Raw genomic sequence first — 19,032 nt, 5'->3', positions numbered from 1 at the left:
GTGCGTGAGGATAAAGTCAGAGAGCTCAGCAACCAGTTGTGCTGTGGCATCATCAGGGATATTGTTCCTAACAGCTTGTATTCCATCTGTGTGTGGGATGTTCGTGTAGAGAGCCTCCACATCCATGTTGGCTAGGATGGTGTTTTCTGGAAGATCACCAATGGATTGTAGTTTTCTCTGGAAATCAGTGGTGTCCTGAAGATAGCTGGGAGTGCTGGTGAGGTAGGGTCTGAGTAGAGAGTCCACATATCTGGACAGACCTTCAGTGAGAGTGCCAATTCCAGAGATGATGGGGCATCCAGGATTTCCAGGTTTGTGGATCTTGGGTAGTAGATAGAATAATCCCAGGCGGGGCTCTAAGGGTATGTTGATTTTTTCTGGTGTTAGTGTAGGAAGTGTCCTGAGTAGACGGTGCAGTTTCTTAGTATATTCCTCAGTGGGATCTGAGGAAAGAGGCCTGTAGAATTTGGTATTGGAGAGTTGTCTGGCAGCCTCCTTTTGGTAGTCAGACCTGTTCATGATGACAACAGCACCTCCTTTATCAGCCTCTTTGATTATAATGTCTGGGTTGTTTCTGAGGCTGTGGATGGCATTGCGTTCTACACAACTTAGGTTATGAGGCAAGCGATGTTGTTTTTCCACAATTTCTGCCTGTGCACATAGGCGGAAACATTCTATATATAGGTCCAGACATCATTTCAAGAACTACCCTCGTTATCTCTAGACTGATTCTTGCCTGCATATTTATACCTGCCTCTGGGAATTTCCACTGCATGTGCCTGACGAAGTGGGTATAAACCCAAGAAAACTTATGCTCCAATATAAGGTGCCACAGGACTTTATTGCTTTAGATCCAGACTAACACGGCTACCTCTCTGATACCTATCCTAATAAGTTAAGTGATAAAGTCTTAAACAATATAATCTGTTTATACAACACATTTGATATTTCTCCAATGCCAATGAAAACACACTTCAGTTCAAGGTATTAAAGGTGTAAAGATTCAAAACAAGAAAACAAATTTAAAAATTGAATTTGCATTTACAAATGACTGATCTAAAAGTCTGTTGTAGCCTCTGGAAACTGTTCAGTTCTACAATGTAATATAGGAATCCTGAGTATGTATCTACAGTGACCCAACTGGATGTTTCTTTACCATGCCTTAATGAAAATACAATATGACACTCTATATGGTCAATGTTATTAAGCAATTTGCCCTCTAAAAACCATTGTTTTCAAGGGCACACTCAAATATTAAGGAAGTTAGTAAAGAGACCTGTTCTAAGGCTGGAACAAGCTGGTTAGACACTTCATACTCACCACAGCTCTGGTGGGAGTGTGGAGCAGCCGTTCGTTTTCCTGTTCGCACTCCTCTGCGGTGTGAAAATTGGGGAGGGGAGGTAGAAGCCCCACTTCCCTCTGTAAATGATGCCCAGTGGGGGAAGCCAGGACAACAGGGTGGGTCGGCAAGTGGTGGCCATACTCTCACCACCAGGGTCTAGTCTAGCTCAGGGTCCAGCTCAACCTCCTCCCCGTGCCACTGGCCCCCAGTCCCCTTCCAGCACCAGGTCAGCCTGGGAACTGAGGCAGGAATGGGGTGAGGAAGCAAGTCAAGCTGAGCAAGGCAGGCAAAAGTGAGACTTGTCTTCATGGGCTGCTCACAATGATGTCTTTTTTGTGTGCAACTGCTGCAAAAACATCCTGACCAGAGAAGCATCAAACACAGGCATCTTATGTAGCTGCCAAAGTAGCTCAGTTGGGAGAGCATTAGACTGAAGGTCCCTGGTTCAATCTCAGGCTTTGGCAGGCCCATTCATCCCTCTTTGTGCATGGGCAGCTTGTTCTCTGGGAGGGCAACAGCACCTTCACCTGAGGCAAGTACCTGAGTTTGAGTTCCCCAGCAGGACAACAGAGTGTGGGCTTCTGCCCCTAGTTAGCCCACCTGACCTGTAACAATGAGGAACAGGAGCTGTCTCTTCCACATGACTTATTGGTAGACCCAATATGGTGGGAAAAGAGTGAGATAGAATGGTCATTGGAGATGATGCCAGAGGGGGCAGGGACTGGGGAGGAAAGCTCCTCTGCAAAGCACAGGAAGGGCAGTACTAGGGAAGGGGCATCTGTTAAAGTGGCCACATGGAATGTAGCAGGGATTCAGGGGCCAGGAGGAGGTGTTTGATATTCAGTGCCTTGGAGCAGCTGGACTTGGAGATGGTGGGTGTTCAGAAAATGCACATTAACAACTCTAGGGTAGCTTGGTGGGCAGAGGGTGACTGGAGGAAGGGCCTGTCTTTCTGGGCCAAGGAAGAAGGATGGGGTTGGATTCTTGTTCTTAACATTCACGGTGCAAGTACAGAAGGTGGTGGAGCTCCAACCAGGGAGCTAATTACTGTTGGACTTAGTGCTCCATGGCACTGGTTACCGCTATATTAGTGTTTATGGTTCCCAGTTAAGGTGTGAAAGGAAAGATCTATAGTAGGAACTGGCTCCTTTCCTCTGGGCCACACAGTGTTTGGGGTTGGGGCAGATTTTAATTGTGTCAGCCGGCCTGAGGACCGCTGGTCCCGTTTTCCCGACCGTCAGAGGAAATGTTTTTACAGTGACCATTACCTGGTGCAGGTCTGTAGTGAGGTCGGCTTAGAGAACGTGTTTCTGCACAGTGGAACCAGTGGCGGGTGGGCAGTAACCTCCTATTCCTCTGACCCAAGCTCACACCAGCCACAGAGGGGATACACCTTTCTGCGGGGACAGACCAGGAGTCACACTGACCGGATTTACGTGAAGGAGAGCACATCAACAGCCCAGTGCAGGGTCGTGCCAATGGACTGTTCGGATCACACAGCTCTCACCGTATGCTCAATGTGGGCAATTCCCTGACCCACAACAGAGGATATTGGAAGCTGAACATCCAGAGCTTTCAAGATAAAGGAGCAGGCTGGTGTGGCCTGGCAGTGTTGGCAGAACGGGAAAGCATCAGAGGATTCTATGGCAACCAAGGGGATTGGTGGGAGTCTGTGAGGGAGGAGTTGGTGGCTTTGTTCCAGCGGTCAGATAAACACCACAACATTAATGAAACCAACAGTGCCAGGTCCTGCAGCATAACTTGTGGGATTTCCACAAGAGCATCCAGGCTGGGGAGCCAGTCAGCGTGTAGCTGTATGATGGGATCAAGCGACAGCTGACCGAGTTCCAGGAGATGAGGCTGCAGCTGTCCGATATGAGCAGGAGCACCGAGTGAAGGGAGGGGCAGCCTCCCCTGACATTTTTGTGGCCTGCAGGGAATGGCGACAAAGCAGGGGGATGGGAGAATTCAGAGCAAGACCCGCAGATCTGGTAGAGCAGGACTATAGTCATGGATCATAGATTATTAGGGTTGGAAGGGACCTCAAGAGATCATCTAGTCCAACCCCCTGCTCAAAGCAGGACCAATCCACAAATGGCCCCCTCAAGGATTGAACTCACAGGAGGAGGAGAGAGAGTCCTGTGAGAGGAAGCTGTTGGTGGAAAGCAATAAGTGCAGAGCAAAAAACAGCCAGTTGAGAGTGACAGGGGTCTAGAAACTAAAACAGCAACAGGTCCCATGGTGTAATGATCAGGACTCTGAATCCTAGAATCTGAGTTCAAATCTCAGTGGGACCTTCTGGAGATATGTTGGTTTGCTGCAAAACCCTGCAACTCAATATACTTGGCTATCCTCTCTTAAGATGAACTAGAGTGAGTTTTTTCCCTCCTGCTGGGTGAGTGATGCCCACTGGAGATAGGTCTTTGGTCTGGCTTATTCAATGGGCTGGTGGCTTTAGGTTGGGGTCCTAGAACTTAACAGTCTGACTAGAGATTCCTGTGGGTTGACCATATGGTTGTTTCTCGCTGCTTCACCTGATGTCCACAACTTTGGTCCCTGTAGCTGCAGCTCTTCCTCTTGCCTACATGACATTTAAAGGAAGGAGTGCCAGGGCCAGGCTTCATAGTCAGGGCTAGGCAGGAGGAAGGCAGAGTCCCAGGCTGGAGCCCAGCACACCTTTCATGCTCTGGGCACCTAGAGCAGAGGCGGCTGGTGCTGACAGCTCCAAAGGAAGGCTTAAAAGCCACAGAGCAACCAAGGGCAGGGCAAGAGGAGGGCAGGACCATGTCTATGCGTGGCCAGCAGACAGCCACAAAGACTCCTGGCCAGCCTGTTCCTTGCTCCCTGGCATGCTGAACCCCCACTGAAGGCCACCCTCTCTGTTCTGGGACGTCTTGTGGTCCCACCAGGAGCAGTATAGGCTCCCTAAAAGCAGGGCCACCCAGAAGATTCGGGGGCCTGAGGCAAAGCGGGGGAGCGGACATTAAAAAAGGCGCCACCCGCTGTGACGCTTGTACTCGCTGGGGTGGCGCTCCAAGTCTTCAGTGGCAGCAGGTCCTTCACTCGTGCTGTGTCTTCGGCAGCACCGAAGGACCCGCCGCGGAAGTGCATCCGAAGACCCAGAGCGAGGGAAGGGCCCGCCGCCGAAGTGAGTAAAAATTAAGAAGGCGCCTCTAGCCAGGCAAGGGATTCTTGGCCAGGGTTTGCGGGGCCCCTGTGGGGCCTGGGGCAAATTGCCCCACTTTCGCCCCCCCGGGTGGTCCTGCCTAAACGTAGCGGCCACCAGAGCCTGAACAGTAGCCCCATCCCTTCCTCTCGAGGCCACACCCCTGCCCCACCCCTCTCCCCAAGGCCTCACTCCTATGCTGCCTCTTCCCCCAAGACCCCGCCTGCCGCTCACTTCTCTCCGCCTCCTCCCCACCCTCACTCGCCCTTACAGTCACTACAAAGTGGCAAGCAGAGCCCTCTCATTTTTAAAAGTCCTGGGGTGTTGTTACCCCCTGTTCAGGCATCCCTGGGGCCCTGCACTTCACACAGCTCTCACTGATTTCAGCTGTTAGTGAGGAAGCCTCACTGCTAGTGCAGTGTTGGCAGTTTCTTGCATGAGAGACACTGTCCCAAAGCAGGACTAATGCTTAGGTTACACTAGTCTACAATTTTTGAGAAATCATCTGCTTCAGAGATAAAATGTGATATTTATTATGTATTTTGATGTGCTGAATTCAAATATGACAATTAAAAGAACTGATTGGCTACTGTTTCTAAGATATTTAAGTTTTTACATTTTATGTCTATGTCTATTGTGTAGATAGTAGAGTTTTAATCATAAATTGTAAACCTAGGTATTTTCATGTGCTTATGGTTGCTTTACATGATAATATTTCACCTGTCCTGTTTATGTAACACTTTAAAAATCAGCAAAAGGGTTATATAAATAAAATTTATTATGAAACAAAAGGCAAAAAAACTATTATGTACATAGTTTAGTCCTATTCAGTGTCTACTCGGCGCTTCTTGGCTTGTGTCTTGTATTCATTAAATGGAGCATCTCTTGTCACTGTCCAGCAATAGTCTGCAAGCATTGATGGGCTCCATTTGCCCTGATAGCCTGCCAGGAGATTCCACTGCTGTAGTCTGGAGCCCAACAGCTCTGCCTTACTCTTGGGTAGTTCCAAATCCCTGACAAGGTCATTCAGTTCACCTTGTGTTATGAGGTGTGGTTCAGAGGAGGAGGATGGGAGAAAATGTGGGTCCTGTGACATAGATGGTTCAGGACCAGAAGTTTCATTCTCTTCCTCTTCCTCATCTGACTCAAGTGAGAATGATTCTGGTGCATCAGGAACCAGCAGTCCTTCTCCATGGGGTACTGGGCATATAGCTGATGGAATGTTTGGATAATGCACAGTCCACTTTTTCTTCTTTGACACACCTTTCCCAACTGGAGGCACCATGCAGAAGTAACAATTGCTGGTATGAACTGTTGGCTCTCTCCAAATCATTGACACTGCAAAAGGCATAGATTTCCTTTTCCTGTTCAACCACTGGCAAAGATTTGTTGCACAAGTGTTGCAGCATATGTGTGGGGCCCACCTCTTGTCCTGATCTCCAATTTTGCAGCCAAAAGAAAGGTGATAGGCTTTCTTAACCAGAGAGATTAGACTGCGCTTTTGTGATGCAAAAGTCACTTCACCACAAACATAGCAGAAATTATTTGCACTGTTCACACAAGTACGAGGCGTCTCTGCTCACTTTGGCTAAACAGAAATGCGTCCCTTTGCAAAATCAAACACTGACAAATAAGAGAGCACAACACTGTATGATTTCTAGAGCTGATATAGGGCAATTTGTTCAGCAGAGTGATGTAAGCTTCATTATGATTGCATCATCCATGACTTCTAGGAATAACATGATGCAATTCGTATCATGTATGATGCAATACCAGCTTCAGATTGCATCATTCATTGTTTTGCCTAAAAAGCAAGTACTGTCCAAACCCAGTCACAGATTTATTCATAGATCCAGTCAAAGATGTATTTTAGTCATTTCTGGTTTAAATTGAGATCCCTTCCCTTTATAACTCACTTACCCTCCGCCATTCCCAAGTCAAGGGTCGTATATACTGACCCAATAGCATATCTTGAAAACTAGAGCCAATCAACAATTTTAAGCATCATTTTCGTTCTCAGTGACCCAGAATTAGTAAAGTTGGACTACATTTATTTCAGAAGCATTTTGGCTGTAGAGCAGCGTTATCAGTGATTTCAGATCTGTTGGTCTGCAGCAAGACTCTACATTGAGTCTTAATCAGCTCTATTATTACACAGGGAAGAGCAAAAGGGTCAAATGGTGCCTGGAATCCTTAAGAAGAATCCACCCCACCAAGTATCAACACCTGTCACTACCTGCTCTCATCTCCACTGAGAATGTTTTGGGGTCACTCCTTGCCTTTGTCAACCTAGAGGTCTCAGAGAATCATAACTAAGAGGTCCTCTAGTGGTGCAATTGGTTAGCACACAGCCCTTCTAAGGCAGTGCTGAGAGGAGCTATGCTGAGGTTGTGAGTTCAAACCTCACCTGGAGCACTGGTTTTCATTAACCAAGTGGCATCACCCCCTCATTTGCCCTGTGGAATGTAGAATATCAGCCCAGGGGACACTGAGAAATGGAGGAGTCAAAAATGCCACCTTGAATTATTACCTCCTTTCCAGAGTGCAAGTCAGAATCTACAATCCTTTCTCCCTCACTAGCCCCTGTGCCAGGATCCCTCAAGCAGAGTCTAGAGTCCACCCCTGGCATTTGTACTATTGACAAAGACAAAGTAACAGGGAAAAAACACTCAAATCCTGCCTGGTGTGGGCAGCCAGGTTTGCTAGTCAAATTCTGTCGTTGGTACATTTCCAGGTCTGGGAATTTCCCACAACAGCATTTAATGGGAAGCTGCCTGCAGAACAGTTACACCGCACAGAGCTCCTGTGGAGGAGGGGTGGGAATTAGTAACATTTTGAGGATTGTTTGGGAAATGAGCCTTTGCTGACAAGGTTTGTCTCTGTTCATATTTCACCTTCAGGTGTTATGTAGAGGGATCTTTAGTATATTTTTGTAAGATTAATAACTATCACCTCAACTTTATTTACTCAACTTAAAAATTGGTGTCACTTGATTTTTGCATCTCCCTGTGAAAATACAACTGACACGTGTGGCTTTCTCCAGGGTGTCATGATGTTAAAGTTGGGGAATTCAGTCTCTGTACTTGTGTGTGTGTGTGGGGGTGTTGCTTTTTTACAGCTGCCTCACGGCCAGGCACAACGGGCTGTTAGTTGCACCCACTGTCCTTGCCAGGGGCCCTGCTGAAACCTGGGGCTGCACTGCAGTGCTGGGGTGACTCTGCAGGGGGAGAAGCTGCTGTGGAGCAATGTAGAGCAGGTACAGGAAGGAGACGGGGTCACTATTTACATCCTGAACTGCACAATTTTCCATATTTGGGAATGGCTGAAAACAATACTAGGGGGAGGTGAATGTAGAGCAGTGACACTGGAGGTGCCCAGATCTCCAATGGGGGCGGCGTGGAAATTAATAATGGAACGATTATTTGCAAAATTGGTCATCACTGAGAAGATTTCTCTCCGTTCTTATTTCATGTTGTAGTGTTATTTAGAGGAATCAGAACATATTTTTACTATATTAATTAAACACTTAATTTTATTTAACCAAGCCAAAAACTTAGTGTCACTTATTTTTCCTCTGTCCTAGCAAGAATGAATTGAATTTTGTGACTTTTTGGAAAATGTGGAGAGATTAAATGTGGGGAATTCAGTTTCTGTGTTTGTGAGCTGATGTTTTCCTCTCACAGGTCAGTGCCTTCATTGAAATACCAAGAGGGATCTAAGTGCTGGTGTATGCTGGGCACTTAACTGGCAGAGCGATGTCTCTCAGGGTGTGAACCCCTACTCCCACAACCCATACAGTTAAGGTGACCGAAGTCTTGGTTAGATAGTGCTAAAGAAAAGGAAGAATTCTTCTGTCAATGTAGCTATCACAGGGATGGGAAAACCCCTCTAGTCACTATCTACTCATAAGTGCTATAGCAGTGCCACAGCAGCCTTTTAAGTGTAGACAGAGGGAAACCAGATCTGACCCCAGTTCATGCTGTGGATGCTCAGGTACTAAGACTAGAGTAATAACAGTGCTTCTGTAGTTGGCAGGATTTGAACCTACATAGAGAGACCCAAATTAATTTCTAGTCCACTGCCTTAACCACTCAGCCACAACTACTTGAAGGCCGTTTGTTTCATTACATGATGATTCTGTTCTCACCGAATTGTCACTTCAAATTGCTTGCTCAGACCAGCTTCCCCAGCACACTCACGGCTGTGCATCAGTGTAAGTGTGTCCTTGACTGAACAGTGACAATTCCTGCCCATTTCCCTTCCTGCTGGAGCAGGATGAGAGTGTGTTTGTGTGAACGACATTGCTGTAGATTGTTGTTCATTCCCCACGCTGACAATTCAGACAATCCCTTGTCTGAATGTGGGTGAAGGGCTTGGCTGAGAAATGATTTAACGGGTTTGTTTCAATTTATTGCCCTGATTAAAATCTATGGCTAAAAGGCAACCATGTTTTTAGTACTTGTACCTGTATAGGGACACCCCAGTGGGTGTCAAGTCCATTGCCTTCACCAGGGGCAGTCGATTATTTTATCAAGGCACAAATTTCTTGGTCAAGGCCTAGACTCCAGAGAAAAGAATACACCGATGATAAGAAGAAGTATATAAAAAGATTTTGCAGACACCATGGGCATAAGTGTGAGGTGCCGTGTTTCACTCTTTATATCTGGCACCACCTCCTTTCCCTTTAGCCTTGTAGTTGACCAAGGGCAAAGCTAAACGTCTCTTCAGATACCAGGGAGTGTTTATGTCCATTCCTGTGAGCTACACAAAGGTTTGATGTTGCTGCTTTCAGTCCTCTGGCTCTGCTGGGATAAGGAACAATTCAGGCTGTCACTGAACTGAAGGAGGAAGATCATTTTTTGACAGGGAGAGGGACGCCCCCTCTTAAAGGTGTTTGTCTGGCTGGCAGTCCTGGTTCCCAAGTCTTACCCGTGGGGCTCCAGAAGTTTTGGGACCAGGTCAATCCCTTGGCCCCACCTGCCGCCCCCAGGCGCTCCCCCTAGGGGCCCCGGCTGTGCAGCAGGGTAGGGCTCTGCCTCCACGTGCTGCCGCTGCCCTGAGCCCCTGCAGCCAATGGGACACTGCGGGGGTGATGCCTGGGGGCAGCAGCACATGGAGGCCCCCCCAGCCCGCCCTACCTAGGAGCCCCAGGTAAACGCTGCACCCCTGACTCCCTCCCATAGCCTGCACCACTACCCCCTCCCCACATACCCTCTCCTTCCCCCAAACTCCCTCCCAGAGCCTGCACCCCCCTCCACACATGCCTGCCCCCAACTCTCTCCCACAGCCTGCACCCCCTCCCTCAACACCCCCCCTCCCGCACACCCCAAATCTCCCTCCCAGAGCCTGCACCCCAGAAACCCTCCCCCACCCAAACTCCCTCCCAGAGACCAGCCTCTCACCCCTTCTGCACCCAAACTCCCCCCAGAGCCTGCATCCTTCCTGCACCCCAATCCCCAGCCCCAACCCAGGGCCTAAACCCTAGACCTCCTCCCCCCACCCAAACTACCTCCCAGAGCCTTAGGCAGGAGGTGCAGAGTTTTGGGGGGTGGGTTCTGGGCAGTATGAGTGACATTATTGGCCCACTGGGAGGATTGGAGGATTGGCACTGGCCCTAAGATAAATTGAGGCTGAGACTCTGCTTTAAGGGATTGGAGCAATGCTGGAGAAACTGACGGGCATGGAGCTGGGGAGCTGTGTGTGCTCCAAGGAGAGTTGTTGTTGTGCTCTGGTGACACAGAGTGCTTGTGGGGATTTTGTAAGCTGCGGTGTTTGAATAAAGTTTACTAATGCCCAGGTTAAAAACTGTACCTGCTCTGGGCCATAAGACTCTCTTTGTTGAGAGTATAGATCAGTAGTTGATTGTTTGCTTGCATGATAATGGGTTTCTAGTTCCAATCCAAGTGATTCTCTTAAAAAACTTTTTCAAATGAAACTTGGTTTCCAGACCCATCTCTAGTATGTTCAGGAGTTCGCTGAATGGGAGGGGCTTGAAATGAATTTAAACACTCAGCATTTTCCTATGCAAATGAATAAAAACCTAGCAGAGCAGTCCAGCAGCTGAAATCAGTTCCAGTCCTCGGCATCTCTAAGAGGAACACTCTGTATCTGAGGCATGTGGGACACCTCTATGGTGATGAAAGGTGAAAAAATGCTGGATTCAATGAAAGATGAGACCATAGGAGGGGAAGGTGAATGGCAGCACCACACAGGGTCATAACACTCAGACATGGGACTTCACTGTCACTGCCTCTGTGTTTTCCATCATTTATATCCTAAGAAACACACCCTCCCCCTCCCCCACACACTGTCACACACAACCTTCTCCCCTTGAGCCCAATCCAACCCTCCCCCTCTCCCACACACACTCCATGGGACACAGCCTCTCGGTGATTCACCCAGATGGGGGCTTGTCTCTGCACTTCCCAAACAAGGTAGCAGAGAGCCAAAAGGGCCACAGGAGACCAAGGGAGCTAGGCAGGAATAGAAAAGACTTCCCGCCTCTTCTCTAGAGTCCTGTTAATCTCACCCATGGGATGTTCCAGCACCAGGTGGGTTCAAAACACCAACCTTCCCCTCAGCAATAGAAGGGGGAACCAGCTCTATCACATAGAAGGAGGCTCCCCATCTCTGCTGCTGCTATCCTGCATTCTTTAATATGGATTTGTTTTAGCTAATGCAAGACCTCCACTCCTCTAATCTATCCATGAAACATGGAGACAAGACCTTATCTGTGGGCTCCAGTGGTGCAATTGCTTAGCCTACAGTACTTATGTTGTTGTGAGTTCAAATCTCATCTAGAGCACTAGTTTTCTTTAAGCAAATGGCTTCTGACAATCATTTTGCCCAGCAGAAAATACAATTCCAGCTCAGAAGACACCAAGGTCCCCTTGCTTTACAGAGAGCAGGGCAGATTCCACAGATCTACCAGGGTTTGCTCTCCACCAGCCGCCTGTGCCAGGAGGGGTCGAGCAGAGCCCAGAGCACTGCCCCCGACTCCCCCTCAATCTTTGCTCCCCAAACCACCTTTGTGCTCACCCTCTTCGCTGTGAGACTCAAACCCTGCCCAGCTTTCTGTATGTTGATGTGGTTTTCATCTGTCATGTTGATGTGCATGTGGGTCCTGTGTGATTTTGGTGGATGCATTGCATAGTTTTGTGTGTGTGTGTGGATGATTTTTGCACGGAGATTGTTTTTTTTTTTGCTTAGTATTCTTTTGGTATGTGGGTTTTGTGTTTCTTGTTGTGGGCTTTTGCTGTATTTTTTGGTGTGGATTTGTTCTTTCTATGTTTTGTGTGGTTTTCCCTTTTGGGTATATGGCTCTGTGTGCTGTGGGGGTTTGGTTTTTGTTTATGTCTGTGTGGGCCTGTGCAGTGTGTGATTTTCTCATTCTCTCTGTGTGTTTGTCTCTCTGTTTGTATCTTCATGTGTAAATTCACTGGAACTTTTCAAAATCTCCACAGCTTTGCCAATTTTCACCAGGAATTTTTCTCCATTAACAAATTCTCACTTGTTCCCTACCAGTTAGTGACCATTGCCCCAGGGGCATGTCAGTGTCAGGGTCCTGATTTCCCCTTGACCCTTCCCCCTTCTATTGGGACTGGGAACTAGCCAACCAAACCCTCCACTAAGTTTTAGTAAAGGGCCAATAGTCCCTTACACAAGACAGCCTTGTAAGAGTCACTCATGTCCAGAGAAGGTAGCGTAAGCTGGTCCCATAGTGTAATAGGCAGCAGTCTGAATCCTGCAATCTGAGTTCAAATCTCAGTGGGAACTTGTGTTAGCTTGTGGCAAAGGCCTAGTTCTCAAAGTGCTTTCCTGTCTTCAGCTATATAAGAGTGAGTCATTTCCCTCCTGCTGGGTGAATCCTCCTCACTGGAGCCAGGTCTTTGGTTGTGGTCTAGAACTGGCTATGGCTGCCTGGTGGTTGGGATTCTCACTGCTTCACCGGATGCCCACAAGTTGGTGCTTGTGGCTGCACTTTTCCTCTTGCCCACATGGCACTTGAAGAAAGGTGTGCCAGGGCCAGGCTTGATAGGCAGGAGGGAAGAAGAGTCTCATGCTGGAGCCCAGCACACCTCTCCTCCTCTGGGCACCTAGAGCAGAGGCAGCTGGTGCTGACAGCTCAAAGGGAAGGCTTAAAAGCCACAGAGCAATAATAATAATTGGAGATATACCTATCTCCTAGAAGTGGAAAAGAAAGGCCATCAAGTCCAGCCCCCTATCTTCATTAGCAGAACCAGTATTGATTTTTGCCTCAGATCCCTAAGTAGCCTCCTCAAGAATTGAACTCATAGCCCTAAGTTTAGCAAGCTAATGCTCAAACTACTGAGCTATTCCCCCCCGAGAATGGGGCTACATAATGGCAGGACCATGCTTATGTGTGGCCAGCAGACTGGCAAGAAGACTCCCAGCCAGCCTGCTCCCTGCCATGTCAAACACCTGCTGAAGGCCGCCCACAGACCAGCATGCGGGGCAGCTGCTGCTGCTGCTGCTCTGTGGCCAACATCAGAAGAAGGTAGGAAAGCAGAGCCAACCCCCTTGATGGGGCCTCTGTCCGTTCCCACTCACGGTGCTCACTTTGGCAGTGGGGCAGGAGATTTTACCCCAAGAGGCTTTTCCCTAGCTGGCGAGAAGCAGAGAAACACTCAGGCTCCCAAGGCGCTATGTAGCAATCCCCCTCAAGCACAGGGACAGGCGCACATTTGGAAGAGGGAAACTGCTCTACACACTAGCCCAGGTAGCCACCCATTTTCTTTGGCAAGTCAGGAATGGCAAAGGCTAGACTGGAAGCACATGGGGCTCATGCTCCAGCCTTTGTGACACCCAACCCCCAACTCCTTCCCGGGGCTCTAGCTGAAGCCAGAGCATTGGCCTGAGCCGCCAAGAAGAGGTTCCAGCCCTGAACGGAGCAGGACTTTCAGTATGAAGGTAAAACTGCAGAAACACAACCACAAAGGGACTTGAGCCTTCACTCTCTTGATCCAAAGTCAGATGCCTTATCTGTTAGACCATGTGGTCACAGGAGCAATGCTACTTCACGCATTTCTTTGGAAAAGGTGGACACTGTGTTTCTAGGGTCATCTACTGAAGGGGGCAAGACCCTCTGGGCACAAGAAGTAGAGTTCCCAGTGACATGTGTCACGGAGTCCGCGGGCGATGCTCTGGAACTGCTCCCCATCAAGCCAGTCAGGACTTTGGGGAGCCTCCTCTCCCTTGGAGCAGACTTTTTCAGGGCAAGAAGCTCACACGTCTTCACCTCCTGAGTCTCTCTTTGGAGCATTCAGCATCCTCTGCCCCTCCGTGCACTTCCCACAGCGAGTCCGCCCAGGCAGGGTCCTGGGGAAGCCACCAGGTCCTGCACTCGCACTTTGCAGTCAGACGTGACTCTTAGCCAACCAGTAAAACAGAGGTTTATTTAGATGACAGGAACACAGTCCAAAACAGGTCTTGCCGGTACAGACAACAGGATCCCCTTTAGTTAGGTCCATCTGGGGCCCCAGGGAGGCCACAGCCCCGTTGGGAGGCTCGAGGCCCACGGGGACTCCCCTCCATTTCCCAGTCAGCTTCCAAAACTGCCAACCCCCCTCCAGCCCTTGGTATGTTTCCAAGTTAACCAGTTTGCATCAAGCTCAGAAGCCCTCAATCCTGAATTTTGGGGGTGTGCAAGGGGCCAGCACATCTGGGAAGAGGAGAGCACATAGGGGCTAGCACAGACGTGTCAGCCAATGCAGGGTCCCTTCACTGGGATACCTTGTAACCGCGATGGTTTATAATGTCAGAACGCAATGAGGCACCTGAGGGGAGAGATCAAACAGCTGGTTTTTGGATCTGCAGAGTGAAGTTCAGCCTCACAGTTGGATCCCACGTGCATCGACCCTGTCCTCTAAGCGAAGGTGGACTGGACCCAGGAAGGGTTGGAGAGGGAGGACTCCACCATCCTATTTCCAGCCATGCTCCTTTCCCGAGCTCACGGTGGGCGGTGAGACCCCACACAACACGAGCCCTGGGAGAGCTCCCCCGTGTCGGGGTGTAGCTGACAGTGGGGGAGACACAACAGATATATAGATCCTGTCCAGACATTCTTATAAACTCCTGGGTAAGGAATTGACAGCGGACTGGCAGGGATCTGGATCCGGATCAGTTCAGTACCAGGGCAGGGTCCTTGCTGACAATGTTCCCCCAGAGATGGCATGTTTCTGCTCATGGAGGGGATCCAAGCTCAAGAATGGGTCTGTGGTTCCACTCAGTGCATCAGCGGCCACTCGGCTGTTGCACTTCGCAGCCACATCTTCATTGCAGTGCTAGATCAGGGGAGAGAGAGGAAAAGGACCCCGCTAATGCAAGGTTTTGTGCACCCCTGTCCATCCAGCAGGGCAGAGTCTAGGGAAGGCAAGTTGTGTGGTTGGATGTGGTCTATGGGGGTTTAAGAGTGGTTTACTTGGTCCTGCAGACAATCGCCCTGTTCACCGCTATGGAAGCGGTGTGCGAAGCAACCGCAGCTCACCCAGCGGGGATGTCACCATGTGGAAGAGCTGATTGGAGGTCAAAGGAGAGAAAACTCAGTGTCAGCCTGGGGCAAGCTGCTGCTTACACGTGTTGGGACTCCCCCAGCCAGCCAGGCGTGCTCAGGAATCCAATCCGACAGTGTCATGCAGGGATCGACAAGGATCTGTGCTGACTTCTCTCTCATGAGAGCAGGATCAGGGCCTCGGATGGCGGAGAGAGTCCCAGACCTGTGTCACACGTGCTAAGTTTAGCTGAGAAACATCTTTGGGGGCAGCTCCTCAGATGGTGGGAATGGTCAGAGCTGAAGTCATGTCAATTCACAGCAGTTGAGGACTGGCCGCTGCTTTCCTTTGGTCTTTTGCAGAGCGATCAGAGCCGCAAAGGGGGAGGGGGTTCCCAAACCCAAGTGCCTTAAAGTGCAGCCTTGCTAGCAAACGAGCCTCCAGTAACTTGTGCGGGTTATTGTCTAGCTGCGGTAAAACAACAAACAGAAAAACATCCCCAGCAGTAAGTGTAAATCATAGCTGCTTGGATGCAAACCACGCTAGTGTTATGGAAGAGGAGAGAGGGATTTGGGAGCTGAACTGTCCAGGTGAGGCTTTTTCATGGCTCTGGAACAGACTGAGCAGCACCCCCAGACCCCATTGTCCTAACCCCACTCCCTTTTGATCTGTAGGATATTTCCCAACCCTAGACATGTGAGGCATTCGCTGCAGGAGCAGGTTACTGGAAGGACGGTGCTGATGGGAAAGCGGGGACTGGGGGGTCAGAGGACATTCCTTCCAATTAAGGTGAAAGGGAAAGACACCAGGAACCTTTTACCAAAAGGAGAGAGAAGCGAGGAAAGAAACACTGGTGGTTTTTAGACTTTAAGGAGTGAAACTCTCTGATCTCGCTTCCAGTCTGGGTGGAAAGTGAAGTTGGAGGGGCATGCGCTGAAAGAAGAGCAAATGCAAAAGAGATTCTCCTTTAATAAGACAAGTTGGCCCCCTTAAACCAAGTAACGAATACAAGCCCCATCTTTCTTTTCAATCCAAGAGATGCCCTTGGAATGAGGTTAAAGAGCTATCAGCAGCCATTGCTGAGCAGAGTGGAAAACAACGCAAATCAGGGGCTGTGCAAACATCTGTAAAAGCCACAAAAAAGTGGGAGGGGGTGCAAATTTTTTTTTCCAAAACGACTAGAGCCGGATCTGCTTGGGTCACTGCAACACTGAATACTTCAATTGGATGGGGGCCCCAGCACCATGGCTATTCCCTGCCCCCCAGTGCTCACAGGGGGCGGATTGGGGGCACAGGGGTGCATGATCCAGTGCCAGCCAAGGGGGAGTTAGAGGTGGGGATGGGGGGGCCATGGTTTCTGCACCACTCAGTTCCTGGCACAGGCTCCTTTGAGGATTTGCATTTCTTGGTAGTTTTCACCCCATCACCACCTCACTTCGTCCAGGTATTGAGCTCCGTGTGGGAGTGGCGATGGATGGCACCATCAAGGTAGGCTCTGGAGATGGTACTCCAGGTGCAGGCATCTCAGCTCCAACTGGCACTGAGCTCACATTGGGCTGCGTTCAGTCCCTCTCTCTGGTGTGCACCCCAGCTCCACAAATGCCCCCACCCCCTGCTCTTTCCTTCTGGTACAAAAAAAATCCTCTTCCTTCGCCCCAGAGAAAGACACCCACGGTGCTGCTCAGCACATGCCTTCCCCCTGCCTTCCCCCACCTTCCCAGGAGCATGCAGGAAGGGGGTCAGAATTGGGGAGAGCCCACGTCCCGAGGGGAGGGTATGCAGGGCCAACAAGAGGTGGGGTAAGCTGATACAAATTATTGGAGCCCAGTGGTCCAGAAGGGGGCCCAGGATCTGGCTCCCCTGGCTTCATCAGCCCTGTTTAGCTGGCCCACCCTTGCTGGGGGGCCCAAAACCAAATTTTCACTTGGGCCCAAACCTGCTCTCGGTGGTCCTGAGGGTATGGGAGGGCTCGCCCCCTCCACAGAGCATGGGGGTGCCAATAGGCAGGGCCAGGACAGAAATGGGGGGCCTGTGACCCCAACATGGAGAATCTGGGGTATAACCTTGCTTAACAGGTCAGTCTGTCCTTTCTCTGACTGTCCCATTCCAGCTTCAACTAGCGCTTGTGGTTCATTTGTTCTTTTTCATTCCTTTCCTTCTCTAGCTTGTATGTTCTTGCTTTCTTTTTCCCTCTCTACTGTTTTCTTTCTTTCCTTCTTTTTCTAGTATTTTTTCCTCTCCCTTTATTTCTTTCTCTGTCTTTCACATTCTTTTCACTCTCTCTCTCAGGTTATTTTTTTCACTCACTCTTTTTTCACACCAGAGTAGAAAGAGAGTCCTTGGGGTCAGGCAGGCAGGGCCGGCTTTAGGAAGTGCAGGGCCCAATTCGAACAGTTTCGGTGAGGTCCTGGCAGGGATGAATTAAAAAAAATGTAAAAAAACACGCAGTGCTCTGAGTCTTCTGCAGCACTTCGGCAGCGGGCCCTTCACTTGCTCCAGGTCTTTGGCGGCACTGAAGGACCCACCTGCAGACCATGAAAATGTCAGGGGAGGCCGCCCCTCCCTTCACTCAGTGGTCACGCTCAAATCAGCCAGCTGCAGCCTCATGTCTTAGAACTCGGCCAGCTGTCGCTTGATCCGGTCGTACAAGTCACACGCTGACCAGCTCCGCTGCCTGGATGCTCTTGTGGAAATCCCACAGGTGACGCTGCAGGACTTGGCACCGTTGGTTTCTTTAATATTGCGGTGTTTGCCCGACTGCTGGAACAAAGCCGCCAACTCCTCCCTCACTGACTCCCACCAATCCCCCTGGTTGCCATAGAACCCTCTGATGCTTTCCCGTTCTGCCAACACCGCCAGGCTTTGCCGTCCTTCTCCTTTATCTTGCAAGCTCTGGATGTTCAGCTTCCAATATCCTCTGCCGTGGGTCAGGGATAGAGGTGGCTCCAAGCACCATCACACCAAGTGCATGCTTGGGGTGACCTGCTGGTTGCTGTGAGGCTGGCAGTCAGGCTGCCTGCACCGGCAGGCTTGCAGGAGATCTGCCAGTCCTGCTTTGGCAGCAATTTGGCAGTGGGTATGCCGAAGGCGCGGGACCAGCAGACCTCCCGCAGGCATGCCACCGAAAGCTGCTTGACTGCTGTGCTTGGGGTGGCAAAATAAATAGAGTTGCACCTGGTCAGGGAATTGCCCACATTGAGCACATGATGAGAGCTGCGTGATCCGAACAGTCCATTGGCACCATCCTGCACTGGGCTGTCAACGTGCTCTCCTTCACGTAAATCCAGTCAATGCAAATCCTGGTCTGTCCCCACAGAAAGGTGAACCCCCTCTGCAGCTGGTATGAGCTCCTCTAAGCTGACCTCACTACAGACCTGCACCAGGTAGTGTTCATTGTAAAAATGTTTCCTCTGACAGTCGAGAAAACAGGACTAGCAGTCCTCAGGCTGGCTGACACAATTAAAATCCCCCCAACACCAAACATCATGCAGTCCAGAGGAAGGGAACCAGTCCCTTTTATTGATCTTCCCTTTCACTCCTTAACCAGGGACCACAAACACTAATAGAGCAGCAATCAGTGCCACAGAGCTGTGCTCCCAGAAAACAACCCACCTCTGCACAAAGAGAGATGAAAGGACCTGCCAAAGCCTGGGATTGAACCAGGGCCCTTTAGATCTTCAGTCTAATGCTCACCCTACTAAGATACTTTGGCAGCTCTGCTTCTCTGGGATGTTTTTGCAGCAGTTGCACACAAAAAGGATGTCATTGTGAACAGCCATGAAGACAAGACTTGCTTTGGCCTGCCTTGCTCAGCTTGACTTGCTTCCTCATCCCGTTCCTGCCTGAGTTTCCGGGTTCACCTGGTGGTGGAAGGGGACTGGGGGCCAGTGATGTGAGGAGGAGGTTGAGCTGGACCCTGAGCTAGATTAGACCCTGGCAGTGCGAGTCGGGTCACGACTTGCTGCCCCATCCTGTTGTCCTGGCTTCCCCCACTGGGCGTCATTTCGGGCGGG

The 19,032-nt window shown here is 49.9% G+C and overlaps 1 non-coding gene across 1 annotated transcript; it reads right to left on the bottom strand.

Annotated features, from left to right (window-relative positions):
• Window positions 1-18,658: 18,658 nt before the first annotated feature.
• Window positions 18,659-18,731, bottom strand: TRNAF-GAA (transfer RNA phenylalanine (anticodon GAA)). The gene has a single exon. It is a non-coding gene; the product is annotated as a tRNA-Phe (tRNA).
• Window positions 18,732-19,032: the final 301 nt, after the last annotated feature.

Source organism: Gopherus flavomarginatus, chromosome 1 (genome assembly GCF_025201925.1).
Source record: "Gopherus flavomarginatus isolate rGopFla2 chromosome 1, rGopFla2.mat.asm, whole genome shotgun sequence".
Classification (NCBI taxonomy): Eukaryota; Metazoa; Chordata; order Testudines; family Testudinidae; genus Gopherus; species Gopherus flavomarginatus.
This window is presented reverse-complemented; position numbering and strand designations above follow the sequence as displayed.